The sequence below is a fragment of the Equus caballus genome, chromosome 5 (assembly GCF_041296265.1).
Source record: "Equus caballus isolate H_3958 breed thoroughbred chromosome 5, TB-T2T, whole genome shotgun sequence".
NCBI classification, from domain to species: domain Eukaryota; kingdom Metazoa; phylum Chordata; class Mammalia; order Perissodactyla; family Equidae; genus Equus; species Equus caballus.
The window spans coordinates 81,874,397-81,888,204 of NC_091688.1; the positions used below are offsets into that span (position 1 = coordinate 81,874,397).

At 38.9% G+C, this 13,808-nt stretch overlaps 1 long non-coding RNA gene across 1 annotated transcript in view; it reads right to left on the bottom strand.

Annotated features, from left to right (window-relative positions):
• Positions 1–636: 636 nt before the first annotated feature.
• Positions 637–13,808, bottom strand: part of LOC138924134 (uncharacterized) — a 29,827-nt gene continuing 16,655 nt past the window's right edge. The window contains exons 3-5 of the long non-coding RNA XR_011438833.1: positions 5,738–5,869; positions 4,784–5,001; positions 637–4,352 (exon numbers count right to left, since the gene is read on the bottom strand). This is a non-coding gene — a long non-coding RNA (uncharacterized lncRNA). The remainder of the gene's footprint in view (positions 4,353–4,783; positions 5,002–5,737; positions 5,870–13,808) is intronic.

Genomic DNA, 13,808 nt, shown 5'->3' on the forward strand with positions numbered 1-13,808 from the left:
TTTACATATGTATCTACCCAAGAAACCATTAGTGAAGTCAAGTTGCAGAACATTATCAGTCCTCCAGAAAGTTCTCTCATTCCTTTCCCAGAGTATAGTCTCCAAAGATTACCACTATCCTGACCAGTATCACCATAGATTCGTTCTGCCTGTTCTGAACTTCATATAAATGCAATCACACAGTGCATCTTTTTTGTGTCCAACTTCCTTCACTCAGCACTATTCTTTCACTCAACATAAGGAGACACCACTATAGAGCTGACTGTTGCTTTTCAATGCACATAGAATTCCATCACGTGAATATACATAATTTGCTTACTCATTATTTTATTGAAGGATAAATGATTTCCCTTTTTTCCTGGCTATTATGAATAAAACTGCAATGAACATTCTTGTGCATGTCTTTTTGTAAACATAAGCACTCATTTCTCTTGGATTTACTCCTAGGAGCAAAATTTCTGGGTTATAGGGTGTGTGAATATTCAGATGCACAGAAACTACCCAACAGTTCTCCAAAGTACTTGAAACAATTTATATTCCCACCAGTAAGTAATGTATGAGAATTCCATTTGTTCCACACATTTGCCAACACTTGGTATTGTAAGACCTTTTAATTTTAGCTGTTCTGGAAGTGTGTAGTAGGATCTCAACATGATTTTCATTTTCCTGCTGCCTAATCATATTGACCACCTTTTAGTATGTATATTAAGCATTTGGATATTATTTTTTATGAAGTGCTCATTCAGGTCTTTTGATCATTTCTTTTATTGCGCAATTGTCTTTCTCGTATGTTTTGTAAAAGCTCTTTATATATTCTGGATACAAGTTTTTTCCCAGAATTTTACATATACTTTCAGTCTGCGGCTTGTCTTTTTATTGTCTTAATAACATCTTTTTTGATTGACAGAAGTAGTTCAATTTATCAGTCTTAAATGGCTTGAACTTTTTGCATCCTATTTAAGAATTCTTTCCCTTCCGCAAGATCATGACAATATGACGATATTTTCTCATGTTTTCATTTAGAAGTTTCATTACTTTATATTTCACTTTCAGGCTTATAATCTATCTTAAATTAATATCTTCTATTTGTGAGATCTCAGTACTCAGTTTTGCATTTCTCTACTCTAGGCAGATTTATAACCTCATTGCTATCTCCTAACCCCTCCTTTAAAAAAAGTAATAATATTGCACTATCCTCCCTCTCTGCTCCTGCCTAGAATTCTCTGGTCTCCTATAACTGAGTCTTCAACTCTGGTCCCATCTGTGCTCTAGTCTCCTGAGCCTAAAGCACACTCAGCATTTACTGCTTTACACTGTTATCTATTTTTAGATATGTGTGCCCTTGCTTCCAACTAGATTGCATACTTTTGAGGGTAGGAATTGCCCACGAAGGTTAACCAACGCTCTGCACATCATGGCTGCCCCACAAATATGAGAGGGCAGATGAGAACATGTGCACCTTCTTCGAAACTGTCAGGTGGACCTGCTGAGGCCTGTCTGCCATTTCCGTGAGTGAGGCTGCTGTCATGATGACAAATGTGTTGAGTTGAATCGGACCATTTTTAATTTCATTAAGGTGGTATTGCCAGGCCTTTTGAGGAGTATTTTCCAGTTTTATCTCCATAGTCTTATAGATATTCACTATCTTGTTTCCACATTTAACATTTCTGCTTATTTGTGAAATTCCTCAGTTTTCATTAATGGCTTAACCAGTCTGTTTTATTTTATTTTGTCATTACAGTAGAAAGTACAGATAATTTTTTTATGTAATTCTTTAAAAAAAAAAAAAAGAAGAACTTAAAGGAAGAGAAAGGATCAAACAGATTCAAAGCCTTCTCCACACTCCCTTTCTCACTCCTTACAGAGAGAAAGAATCCGTGGGTCTAAATTTGCCATCTGCCTTTTTTGACAGCCATCCTGTGTCTGTCATCTCGATCTGTTGATTTCCAAATGCGTCAATGTACCTGTTCAAAATTATTTTTCCTGCTTTGTGACTTTAACAGAGGTGTCAGTATTTTCGCATGCCCCTCATTTTAAAAGAGCTTACAAACAGAGTCTTCGCTCACTGATTCAGGTTCTAACATATTAGTGGTCTCGCTTGCTTCGCTTCCCACGTGAGGTACAATGCCTCTTCTTCAACTTAGCTGCTTTATTCAGCTTATTCATTCCGGTTTTTGTCATAATTATCATTTCCTCTTAAAAAAAAAAAAGAATAGGTATTATGAGAAATTTCTCTAGGGTTCCCTCCCAATTTCCTCACTGCCGTTGTGGAGCCTCTGTCCCGTCAGTCGTGATCAGGTGGGGTGGATATTCTCACTCTTTGCGTGCTTCTTTTCTCAGAGCAATTGTAATCTGCTTTAATTATGGTGGATACTCCAGCAGCCCGCTCTTCTCCTGGGTTTTAGTATTCCCTCCTTCAATACCATACTCACTAGATTTTTTTTTTTTAATTCCCCCAAATTAGCTCTCTTGAATTCTAATGCCCTGATAGGGCTGCTTGCATTCTGGTTACGAGCACAATCCCACCAGGTTTCAGAAATGCCGACGAAGGCAAAGCTCTCTGCATTTCTGCGTACCTCTGGCTGCTTGCCTTTATTTCTCAGACTCCTTACAGGCCTCAGGCTTTGCCTTTCACTCTGCTTAAATCGCTGTGGCAGACGCTTTCCACAGAGAAGAGGAGAAATGTTGTTTTAGATGCCGGAGATATGAGATGCCCCTTGATCCTCTTGTCTTTTTAAAAATCTCTCCAGTGAAAGAGATTTTTTAAATAGCTATTTATCTTTAAATATAATTTTTTAAAAAATTTTTAATCCCACGCACTCTAGTTTTTACTTAATTCTTCAACATAACTCAGATCCCCAATTAGTTGATCTTAAACTTCTGGCCAGGGCTGTAACCTTGGAAGCTTCCTCTGTGCTGCCCATTGGAATTTCACACGGTGAGGAATGGGTGGAGGCCAATGGCACATACTCACTCCAGCTCACCATGCCCTCCTCCGCCAGTATTTGTGTACACATCCCCCCCCCCCAGTGAACAGCTCTTCTTTCCCACAAAAACATTGGCTTTAATCATCTCAATACAACAAAACAAAAAAATATTTATACTCGTTCTTATGAGGGTAGAGATTTCAGACTCCATGTTTATCTCTGAGAATAAAGCTGAGGATATCCGCCCCCGGGTGAGGGAGATACCCCAGTTAACGCCATGCTCATGGTAAATTCACGGTTGACTCCCAGTCCCCTCTCCTACTCTATGACCACTCTGCCTTCCAGCTCTTATTACTGTATCAGTTGGGATGCATTCAATTATAGTTAAAGAAAACACAACTCAAACTGATCTAAACAAAAAAGAGAGATTTATAATCCAGAAATATGGCAACTATTCAGTGAGGCTTGATCCAGTCACTCAACACTGTCACTAAGTCCCCCTTTCTTTTTCTCAGTTCTGCCTTCTGTGATGTCACTTCATCCTAAAGGTGACTTCTATTTGTGGTGCTAAAATGATACCACCAATCTGCTGGGCCTACATGCTTCCTCTTTCCGGTCCAGGAAGGAAAAGAGTGTTATTTCAGCATTTCTAGCAAGTCCTGATACTCCTCTGATTGGACCAGCTTTGGTCACATGGCCCCTCCAAGATCCCTGAGGCTGGTCAAAGGAATGCATTGACAGGCTTGGCCTGGATCGCATACTCTAACCCTAAAGTCAGCAAAGGAGTGTGTTTCCTAAGAAACACGTTTCACCGAATTGAAATTATAGCTACTCAGGAGGGAGAAGAGGAGGATACATTCTGGAGTCAATGCAGATACTTGAATTCTAAAAACATCCTACCCCAAAACGTGTTGAGTTTACCAGATCTACACTGCATCCCTGTTATAATAATGACAACAGAAAAGCCCTTCCTAATGTCTGCTCTCACCTTAAAAAGAGTCAGCACCCAAACAGGGCAAAAGATACCTCCTGGCTTCTAATACTTGGGCAAGTGGCTTAAAGTTTTTCTACTTTTATTTCTCAAAGATTGAAAAGAAGATTGTGTCAGAGACAAATCCAGGTGATACAAAAAGTTGTCCAATTGTGGCCATATTTAGGCAGGGATTGTTTTGTTTTGTTTTTTTAACTTCTACATCACAAAGAAAAGAGTTCCAAATATTTTGGTCAGATTAAGGCAATGTCTGCACATGACCGTGGAGGCAAATACTTTCCTGCTACGATGAGGAAACTTTCTTCTTTGGGATAATAAATTTATATAAATGCATAGCCTTCAAGGGGTTAAGAAGCAGGACGCAACCTGTTTGTCTTGCCTTGGATTATTAGTTCTTTGAAGTCCAGTTACAGGAGATGCATCCTCAGGAGCCCCTGCCAAACAAGAATGAGAAAGCTCAGGTGAGAACAAGGGTGGGAGAGGTGAGCTGTTCCATGGGGCACGCTTCCCTCCCCAGGAAGATGAGTGCTGGGGAAATGGATACCATGTGGAGCCCTAGGGAGTCTGTAAATAAACAATTTTCTCTTTCTCTTTCTTTCTTTTTTTCTTCCTTCCTTCCTTCCTTTCTGTCTTTCCTTCTTTCTTTCTTTCTTTCGTCTCTCTTTTTCTTTCTTTCTTTCCTCTTCTTTCTTTCTTCCTTCCTTCCTTTCTTTCCTTCTTTCTTTCTTTCATCTCTCTTTCTCTCTTTCTCTCTTTCTCTCTGCCCGCCTGCCCGCCTGCCTGCCTTCCCTCCTTCCTTCTTCTTTTATTCCTTTATCTGGAAAAGAGTTGCTTTTTCTTTCCTTTCTAAATCTCTCTATCTTACCTTAGACATTTTGAGTCCAGCCAGAAGATATGACTATCTAAGGCCCACACTAAGCCACACAGGGGCCTTGGAGACACTTTCTAGAGTCAACTGAGGCTCAAAGAAGTGGAGCGCCATGGCTGGGTCACTCAAGTAAGACGCTAGCTCGATGAACTCTGCCGTCAGGCCCCAGCTGGAGGAGCAGCACCTGTGAGTTCTCACTGACGTCACAAAGCTTGCTGAAAGTGAAGAGGCAGATGAAGTGAAACAAAAACTTCCCAGAGCTTAACAAGTGGTTTCTCTAAGAAGGACATGAATTTTCCTGAGCGCTTTTCAGAATTCTTCAGAATGTCAGCTATACCTCGCTGCTCTTTTTTTCCTGTTCGGTGTCTGAGATTGACTAGAACATTGACAAGGAGCTGTGCATATTTGCCCGACCTCCAGGGGGGAACTGCAGAAATGATCTTTGGTTTTGTGACTCCTCCAAAGTCTCTCACTGGATAGCATTAATGTCAAATTTTTACCCTTCCCCAAAAGCTTATTATGAGATTTTCCTACCTATTAGATTTTGAGCTAGGACAAAAAGAATTAACTAGCAATTTTTGAGAAGTTACCTGCATTTTCCTACGTACATTATAAATCATTCAAGATCGCTTACAGATGTCAATCTGAATGAACAGTTTACATTCTTCTAGTTCCTTCAAATGTATCCTAATACAGAAGGACTTTCCTTGGTAATCTCTAAAGAAGATATAGACATTCAGCCAAAAGTCTGGCACTCTCCAGTTCTGAATGTCCACAGGAAACTGTTTACTTTTCTATCTTGAAATTGAAAATAAAATCTATGTCCTTCTTGGTTCTTTACCACAAAGAGATTAACTAATAAAGAAATATTTGTTCTGAATATACTGTAATTTCTTATTCAGAGTGCAGTGCTTGGGATTATTATGAGTTGCAAGACCAGTTGTGACCTACCTTCTGCCAGCAATCACTAGCAAATCCTTTGTTAGGGACTCTCGTTTCCAAGGAGCTAAGTGTGGCTTTGACATTTTTTGAAGAATCTTGGGGCAGAGTCTTGTAACAGAGGTCTTGACAACACAAAGTTTTCTAGTAAAAAAAAAAAAAAAACCTCTGTAAAAAGAATCTTGTAGAATTCCTCAGGGTAACTTGAAAGGAGTGGTAAGTCATGTGACCTTGCTGCAATTAACCTTGACTCTAAGGCCAGAGGTCAGGGCTAAGTCCTCCAGATGTGGGGCTAGGAGGAAAAAGGTGACAATTTGGAGGACAATTTACAAGCCAGATATAATCATCTGAAATGTTGATTCTGTGTCATCCTAAGAATTTACGGCAGCCGGAAGGAAAGCAAATATGTTGTGCTAATTCAAGCAGTTACAGCTTCCTTCCCTGTTACCCTGTACAGGAAAACTCCTACAGAAGTTGTAAATCTCACCTTTCTGCAAAACTAATGAGATGGTGTCACTATGTGGGGGCAATGACCTGGGGGCCTTATTAACAGGAGGCAGTATTAAAAGGGGCTTCCAAAAGTCTCACCTGGAAGCAGAAGAACTAACCAGAAAACTAGAACCAACCCCACGTCAATGAGTTATCCTTCATCAATGGAGGTAATACCTGAAACCACAACTGGGAAAAGGAAAGTTGATGGATTTTCACACTACTAGTTTGTCTAATTATTTTGTAATAGATTTGGCTTGAGCCAGGAACAGATTTTTGTCTCTTTTTCTTTGTCTTTCACTGATTCATTTATTCGATAAACAATTATTGACCATCTAGACACTGTACCAGGCTCTAAAGAAACAAAACAAGTGATACACAATCCCAAGGAGTCCATAGGTTGGTAAATACAGGAGCTATAAAAACAAATAAAACCAAGGCAATGAGACAAGAGCTAGAAGAGAGAAATGATGGCCTCACGACCGGTGGCAGGGTTTGCGAAATGGCTAATTGGAGTTCAGAACTTAAACTGTGTCCATGAAGCAGAATGATGCTGAGGGCCCCAAAAGTGATTAGACTGAAGACTATGACCTCATGTCTATAAAACTCAACTAACCACAGAGAAAACAGTTTAGGTGGTAAAAGAAAACCCTTCAGACCCACGCCCCTCTGGCCTAGGCCTGCTTTTCAAGGTCGTCTTGCCTGTGGTTGAATTACATTGACAAAAACACTTGACTAGATGTAAGCTACTTACTTCACATGAAAACTGAACCCCTGGGGGCTTCCTTGAACATATTGCTAATTAATTAATTTCTTCTTTCATTAAGCAATAGATCATAGATGAGGACTTCAGGATAACCAGAGAATGACACTTTTGGATCAATTATAAATGCTCAACTTGGGATGCTGGGTCATTGGGTGTGTGCACCACGGCTGGCCCACTCCCTCATCCCCCACCTACATATACGATCTCTGATGGCAACTATGTCCCTGCCATACTCAGACTCATCCGTAAGGAATGTTTGTCTTTGGAGGAAAATCACTACAGTATTTTCATAGAGAGAAAAGCAGGTGAAACTTCACTTTAGGGGCAATGTTGAAGGTTAAAAATTGATGTGGGTGGAATTGGAGTGGGTTGTTAGCAGCACATCACCCGCCATTACCTTGACAAAGATAACAGAGTTCCTGGCACGTGGAAGGACCTATACAAATATTAGATGAATAAAGAGACAAATAATAGCAGGGGCTAGATTGGGGAAAGAGATGTCCTTTTTGATTACTTATGTTTTACCTGGAACTACAAAAGGCAAACTATAAGAATGCTTTGCAGGGGCTGGCCCTGTGGCCGAGTGGTTAAGTTCGCGCGCTCAGCTGTAGGCGGCCCAGTGTTTCGTTAGTTCGAATCCTGGGTGCGGACATGGCACTGCTCATCAGACCACGCTGAGGCAGCGTCCCACATGCCACAACTAGAAGAACCCACAACGAAGAATACACAACTATGTACCGGGGGGGCTTTGGGGAGAAAAAGGAAAAAATAAAATCTTTAAAAAAAAAAAAAAAAGAATGCTTTGCATATGTTATCTTATATAATATTGTCTATTTTGCGCAGATGTGGAAACAAGTTGAAGAAGTTTAAAACTTTCCAAAGGCTGTCCTCAAGACAACCTTGTTAGTAGCTACTGGGGCCAGACTTCAAATTCAGGTCTGAACTGATTTTTTTTCTGATATTTTTATTATGTCGTGGTAAGACCTCACCACTTACAGTTCCTGCTCAATGTGTGCAGGCTTTCTTTTGGGGATGATGAAAATGATCTGGATTTAGATGGTAGTGATGGTTGCATCACTCCGTGAACATACTGAAAACCACTGAGTTGTACTTTAAAATGGTTAAAATGGTGAGTTTTATGTTGTGTGAATTTTATCTCAAAGAAATTTGTTTTAATCCATAGAAAACTGAAAATAATTTGCCCAAAAGTTACAGTGATTGTGTTATGGCTATGAGATATTAGGGATTTTTTTCCCTCTTTTTTGCAAATTTATGCTAATGTGGCTATAGGACTTATTCAACAAAAATAATTTTTCAAATAAAAATTTTAAATACAATTAAAAGATTTCCCTTTATCGTATTGTTCTTCCCAGTGTAGATAAAATGACTTTATGTTTGAGCACCCTTTTCCACCTGATATTGATGCATGAATAAGGAAAGGGAATGGATATTAGTGCGTGAGCAAGAAAGAAGGTGTCACTCTAGCTAAATGTGGCAAATGGCCATTTCTCCCCTGTACAGCTCCCCAGAAGTGAAATGCCCCCAATCCCTGAGGGTATGCTCCTTGAGAGTAACAGTGCACTTTCCATATCCCCCCGGGTCTCTGTGGGAACACCTCAGCAGAGAGTGAGCACTGATTGCCCATTAGTGAAAGCAGTGTTGTTTAAGTTGTTGTCCTCAGATATCTTTAATTCTTAATGGAAATCTTAAGAAATCCCAGATTTTCTGGAAGCAGATTGAATATAATGCTATTGGGGGCTATTTGGGAATGGACAAAATTGTGATCTAGACTCACCTTTTCTGGGTTAGTCATGACCTTATCCTTGTCTTTGAGTTTTCCTGAGGTATTTATGCATCCTACAGAATAGTCTATCAGTTCTTCCCTTTATTGCATGGGAGTTAGTGGTTGATGTTGGAAGCCTCAGTCAGGGGTGATGTTCAAAATATTTGTCAATTATTTCTTAATATTTATTGATACACATTGGATCCAATTGGAATGGCTCACAGCTCTGGACATCCAATACCGCTGTGCCAGGACCTGCCTCCTGAACGCCAGCTCTTCCTGAACTCAGAGGCAGATCAGTGTTCCTTCATTTCTGTGGAATGGAGATTAATCACAACGTAATAAGACACACACACACACACATGCACACACACACGCTCAACAGCCTGAACAAATACCTGAATTTTGTCCTTCAAATGAAACAATCACCTCAGGAGGATAATACATTTATTTAATGTGCTGTCATTGCTTGAAACACTTTTAAAACTCCTCTTGGAATTGCCTTCAGGGTCAGTTTATGAACCACAAAAGATAATTTCTCTCTCTTTTTTATAGTCACACCTCATTTTTGACAAATTTATAATATCTACCTTCATTACCCTTAATCAGAAATGACTCGAAATAACTTCTGGCTGTTTCCAAAAATCAACGCAACTTTCAAAAGACCAAGATTTTTTCCCAATTATGTCTCAACATGCAAATAAATGTGATACAGGCTATGGAAGAAACTAAAAAAGAGAGTAAAATCATATTTTTTCGTGTAAAATTTGGTTTCTCTTTAAATATATATACATAAGTATATATATATAGCAAATGTTCCATAAAAAATGGTGGTCTTTTATTGCTCACCCTTTGAATTGATGTGCCTCCCTCACAGTCCCATCCACAGGAAAGCCTGTCCGTAGCCCATCTTACTTAGGCCACCACGTTTTGGACCATGTGACTGGACTACCCACACCCACCCCTCATGTACAGACCATTGGACCAGCGGTGTAAGCCTGATTCAAGACAACCAATCTGCAAGCTGGCCAATACATGTGGCCTGGTTCAAAAAGATGAGCTGGGCCAATCAGAATCTCAATGCTAACATATGAATTAGGAAAGATGAAATTAAATTACCAGCACTATGGAAACTGAAAGGGGAAAGTCATAATATGGATAGGTGGAAGTGGGAAGTAATCAGACAGAGGTCATGACTGCCAAGTACAAAAGTTATGAAGGAAAGTAAACGTGGTAAACAAGAGAACAGACCAGTGGAGACAGGAGAACGGAGCAGGTTGGCCAAGGAGAAGCAGATGTGCTTTGGGAGACCACAGTGAACACTCCTAGTTGTCTTCCCAGCATTGATTCTCTCCTTGGCAATGCTGATTTTGGTTTTGGCAACTACATGATTCGAGCATGTTAACATAGTAAAATAGTGACCCAAGCCAAGCCAAGAAGCATGTATACCAAACAACCACAGTGATTGGTTTAGGGTTGGGAATATGGTCCAAGCAATTATGATGCATATTAGGATGTTTGTTATGAATGCTAGAAAAGATATATTTCCCAGCTAGAAATAAGAAAGGTGTATTTCTGAGACCATTTTGGAATCACAAAGTTGGCCAACCTTAGAATAAATCTGATACCGCGGAAAGAATAGCAGAGACATAGATAAAAAGATACTGGATCTTTGGTGGTATTTAGGAGCTGCTGGATCAAGCCTCATCTGAAGCTATAGATCTGCTTCTTCTTTCTTTTTGAACTTAAACCACTCAGTCCTCTTCCTAGTTTAAGCTAGTTTGATTGTCTTTTTCTTACTTGCAAACAAAAGCATGCTGACACTGTGAGAAGACAAAAACCTGTCTCAGGAAACTCCTCAATTCCTAAAATTTCAGTTTAAATTCTAGTCTATGTTTATCTTCCAAGATAAACCCTCTTTTAAAAGCTGACCTAAGTGAATTTCTGCTTGTTTAACCCCAAGAGCAAATCTAGATGCATAATATGATTGATAAATCATTATAAAAGGATTACCTATATGGTTTCTAAGTGGGTTCTATTCTTGTATTCAAATGTCTTAGATTGCTCATTTTAATCCAGAATCTAATAATCTGAATGTCCTTTACTTTAGTAATTGGCACTTTTTTCATTATTTAAAATCTTATATCCTACGGCTAATGATATCAGAGACTTTAAAACTACAGGTTCCCATTGAATTTATTCTGTAAATCCTGAAAAATAAATATTTTTAATAGTAAGCAGCACTCATTAAACAAAATTACTCAATACGAAAGGGTATAAAGTTGGAAATGAAGTTCACTCCTCGGACCCTGCCTACCCACTTCACAGGTATTGTAACGTAAGTTTGTATTCTTCAATGCCCTTTGTCAATGCACACATGTAAATTTTAAACTAAAGTGAAAAGAGACTGTTCATGCTGTTCTTCAATTTGTTTTTTTTCACTCAGCAGTATATTTTGGGAATTTTTCCACATCATTCTCATTCATTTCCATGGCTGCCTTGTATTTCATGGCTGTGCCATACTTTATTTAACTTTTCTCCTATTGATGAACATTTGGGTTGTCTCCAATATTTTTGTCATATAAATCATAGTACAGTGAGCATTCGGCACACATTTTCTTATATACTTGTGCAAATATCTTTGGCAGAATAATTCTTAAAAGGGAGGATTGTTGGTTCAAAAATATTCATATTTTACATCTTGATAGATTCTGCCTAATTGCCCTTCCAAAAAAGTCATGGCAATTCACACTCTCACCAATGGGATATGAGAATGTCCTCTTTGCCACACTCTCACTAACATTAATATTATCGATTCATCATTAGATCTCAGTCTTAAGGTGCAATAACAAGAGCAACATCTTGAATTGTAGGGAGAATCCCATAATGAATATGATAATATTAACCAAATAATTTTTTTTCATGAAGTAAGAGAGATGTAATGGTTTTCTAGGGATTTTGGACAACATGTCAGAAACAATAATAAAAAGACAGTTATGGATACTCAAAGATGCCCTAATAAAAATCAGACAAATAATGCTAAAATAAGGTATAGCTTTATAACAGACACTTGTCGTTCCTTCTATAAATTATCAAAGCCCTGGACGCTGCTGCCAATCTAAACCCAAAAGGTATTTGTTTTAAATTCTACTTCCTTCTCTGGAAAAGTTTGGGAGTTCCAGTAGAAAAAATACTTTGCATGTAAAGTAGTTCTTTCAAAGGTGGATATTCTAATTAATGTAAAATGAAATCAGTAACACCAAATGAAGCAAATATTTATTGAAAGAATTTTAGGAGCACAAAACACTGTAATAGCTGTTCCAAATTGGGAGCATCTTGTAGTTCACCAATTCTCAAGGCAACGATGAGGATCAACAGGATATCAAAAAGACATTATTTTGCCTCTAAGCAAGGATTATACTGTACTGACTGTTTAACTCCAGTGCCTTCAGTTTGAAAATGAAATAACTAATTGTGAGTAGATTCACTCTTGAAATCTTTATAGAGTTTATTCCCCACCCCAAGGCCCCAACAGCTGGGGAATGCCGGTATTTGGTGGAGTGGGCGAATGGGACACAGAAACTTATCTAATGCCATAACTTGATAAGGTAGCCAGAAGCTACAGCACTAACATACTTCTTTCTCTTGGTACCTACTGAGTCTGTCTTTCTTAATCATCTCCCCCTGCTAGAAGGTTTAAAGCCAATCTTCAGGTCTTATGAATGTAACATGTCAGAACATCACCAATTTACTTGTCTTCCTTGATGCCTTGGCTTGAAAGACCTGAATCCCATCAAATATTGGCTGTTTATTGGAGACACCTGGGTGATATTATTTCACATAAACAAAGGAAGACAGAAGCACTAGAGTTCAGAAGCCAGACAAAACACTAAACTAGAAACTACAGGAAAAATGGTGTAAAAATCTTAGTGGAAGCAGCACTCTGGGAAATCTCTGCTTGCTTTTGACTTCAAAGGCTCATCTTAGTTCTTTTCTCACTCAGAGAATACAACATTCTGCAGAATACAACATACTAAGGTTCTTAGCCTGTATGGTATAAACGTGACTGGTATATGCTGGTGGTGACTGCTTGAGATTTTGGTAGAATGTGGCTGTCTTAAATAGAAGGCAAAAATAAAACCCCCCAAATCCTTTCAATGACCCTGATTATCCTATATTTCACCTATAGTGCATTTTATAGAGGGGCTAATCAAAAATCTAAATTCTCTATTTCATGTTTAAGTTGTAACTTTACATAGATAAGTGTAAATAAAAACAGTCTTAAAGCTCTAGTAATACTAGTTACACTCTTGTTTCTCAAAAAAATTAAATATCTGAAAGGGAACTGCCCCATTTTTATTTGAATCTCAAATATGTAACTTCATCTTTCCCTCTTTATAAAAGTACAAAAAAATCTAACAGAGAATATGATAGAACAATCCAAATTAGAATGAGGCAATCATGGCTTGGCAGTATGAAAGAAAATAAAGAAGAAAGGATTAGCATGATAAATTCGGTTTTGGAGTCCCATATCCTTTCTGATGACAGAAAGCGAGGAGTGGAGTACTATTGAAGCAAAAGCCTTGAATTAGTAATGGAGAAAATCTCTCTGGCTACTCCACTCCCATGACCCTGCCTCCAGCCCCCAGTGCACCCGCACTTCCCACCCAACACCACCCTTATCCTCTGCGCACAGCCAGACTTCAATGGGGAGAGTCACTGGATTATGAGCATTGAAACACCGTCCAATGGAGGACGTTTCACTCTGACACAAAACCAGAGTTGAAGGTGATGTGAGGGAGGAGAGGGAGATGTGTCATTCAGAAAGACATAGCTTAGATGTAAGCCCGTTTGAACCAATAGAACAATTACAATGAAAGATGAACAAGAATATATCCCTTTACTCTGTTAAATCAGTAAGTCCCAGAAATATGGACTCCGTTGATGTGCTAAACATTGTCACGTGTACTGCTAAAGAATGTCTACGTCCTAGACAAACTATACTCTTGCTATGTATTGTTTATGACAGCACAATGAAATCTTGA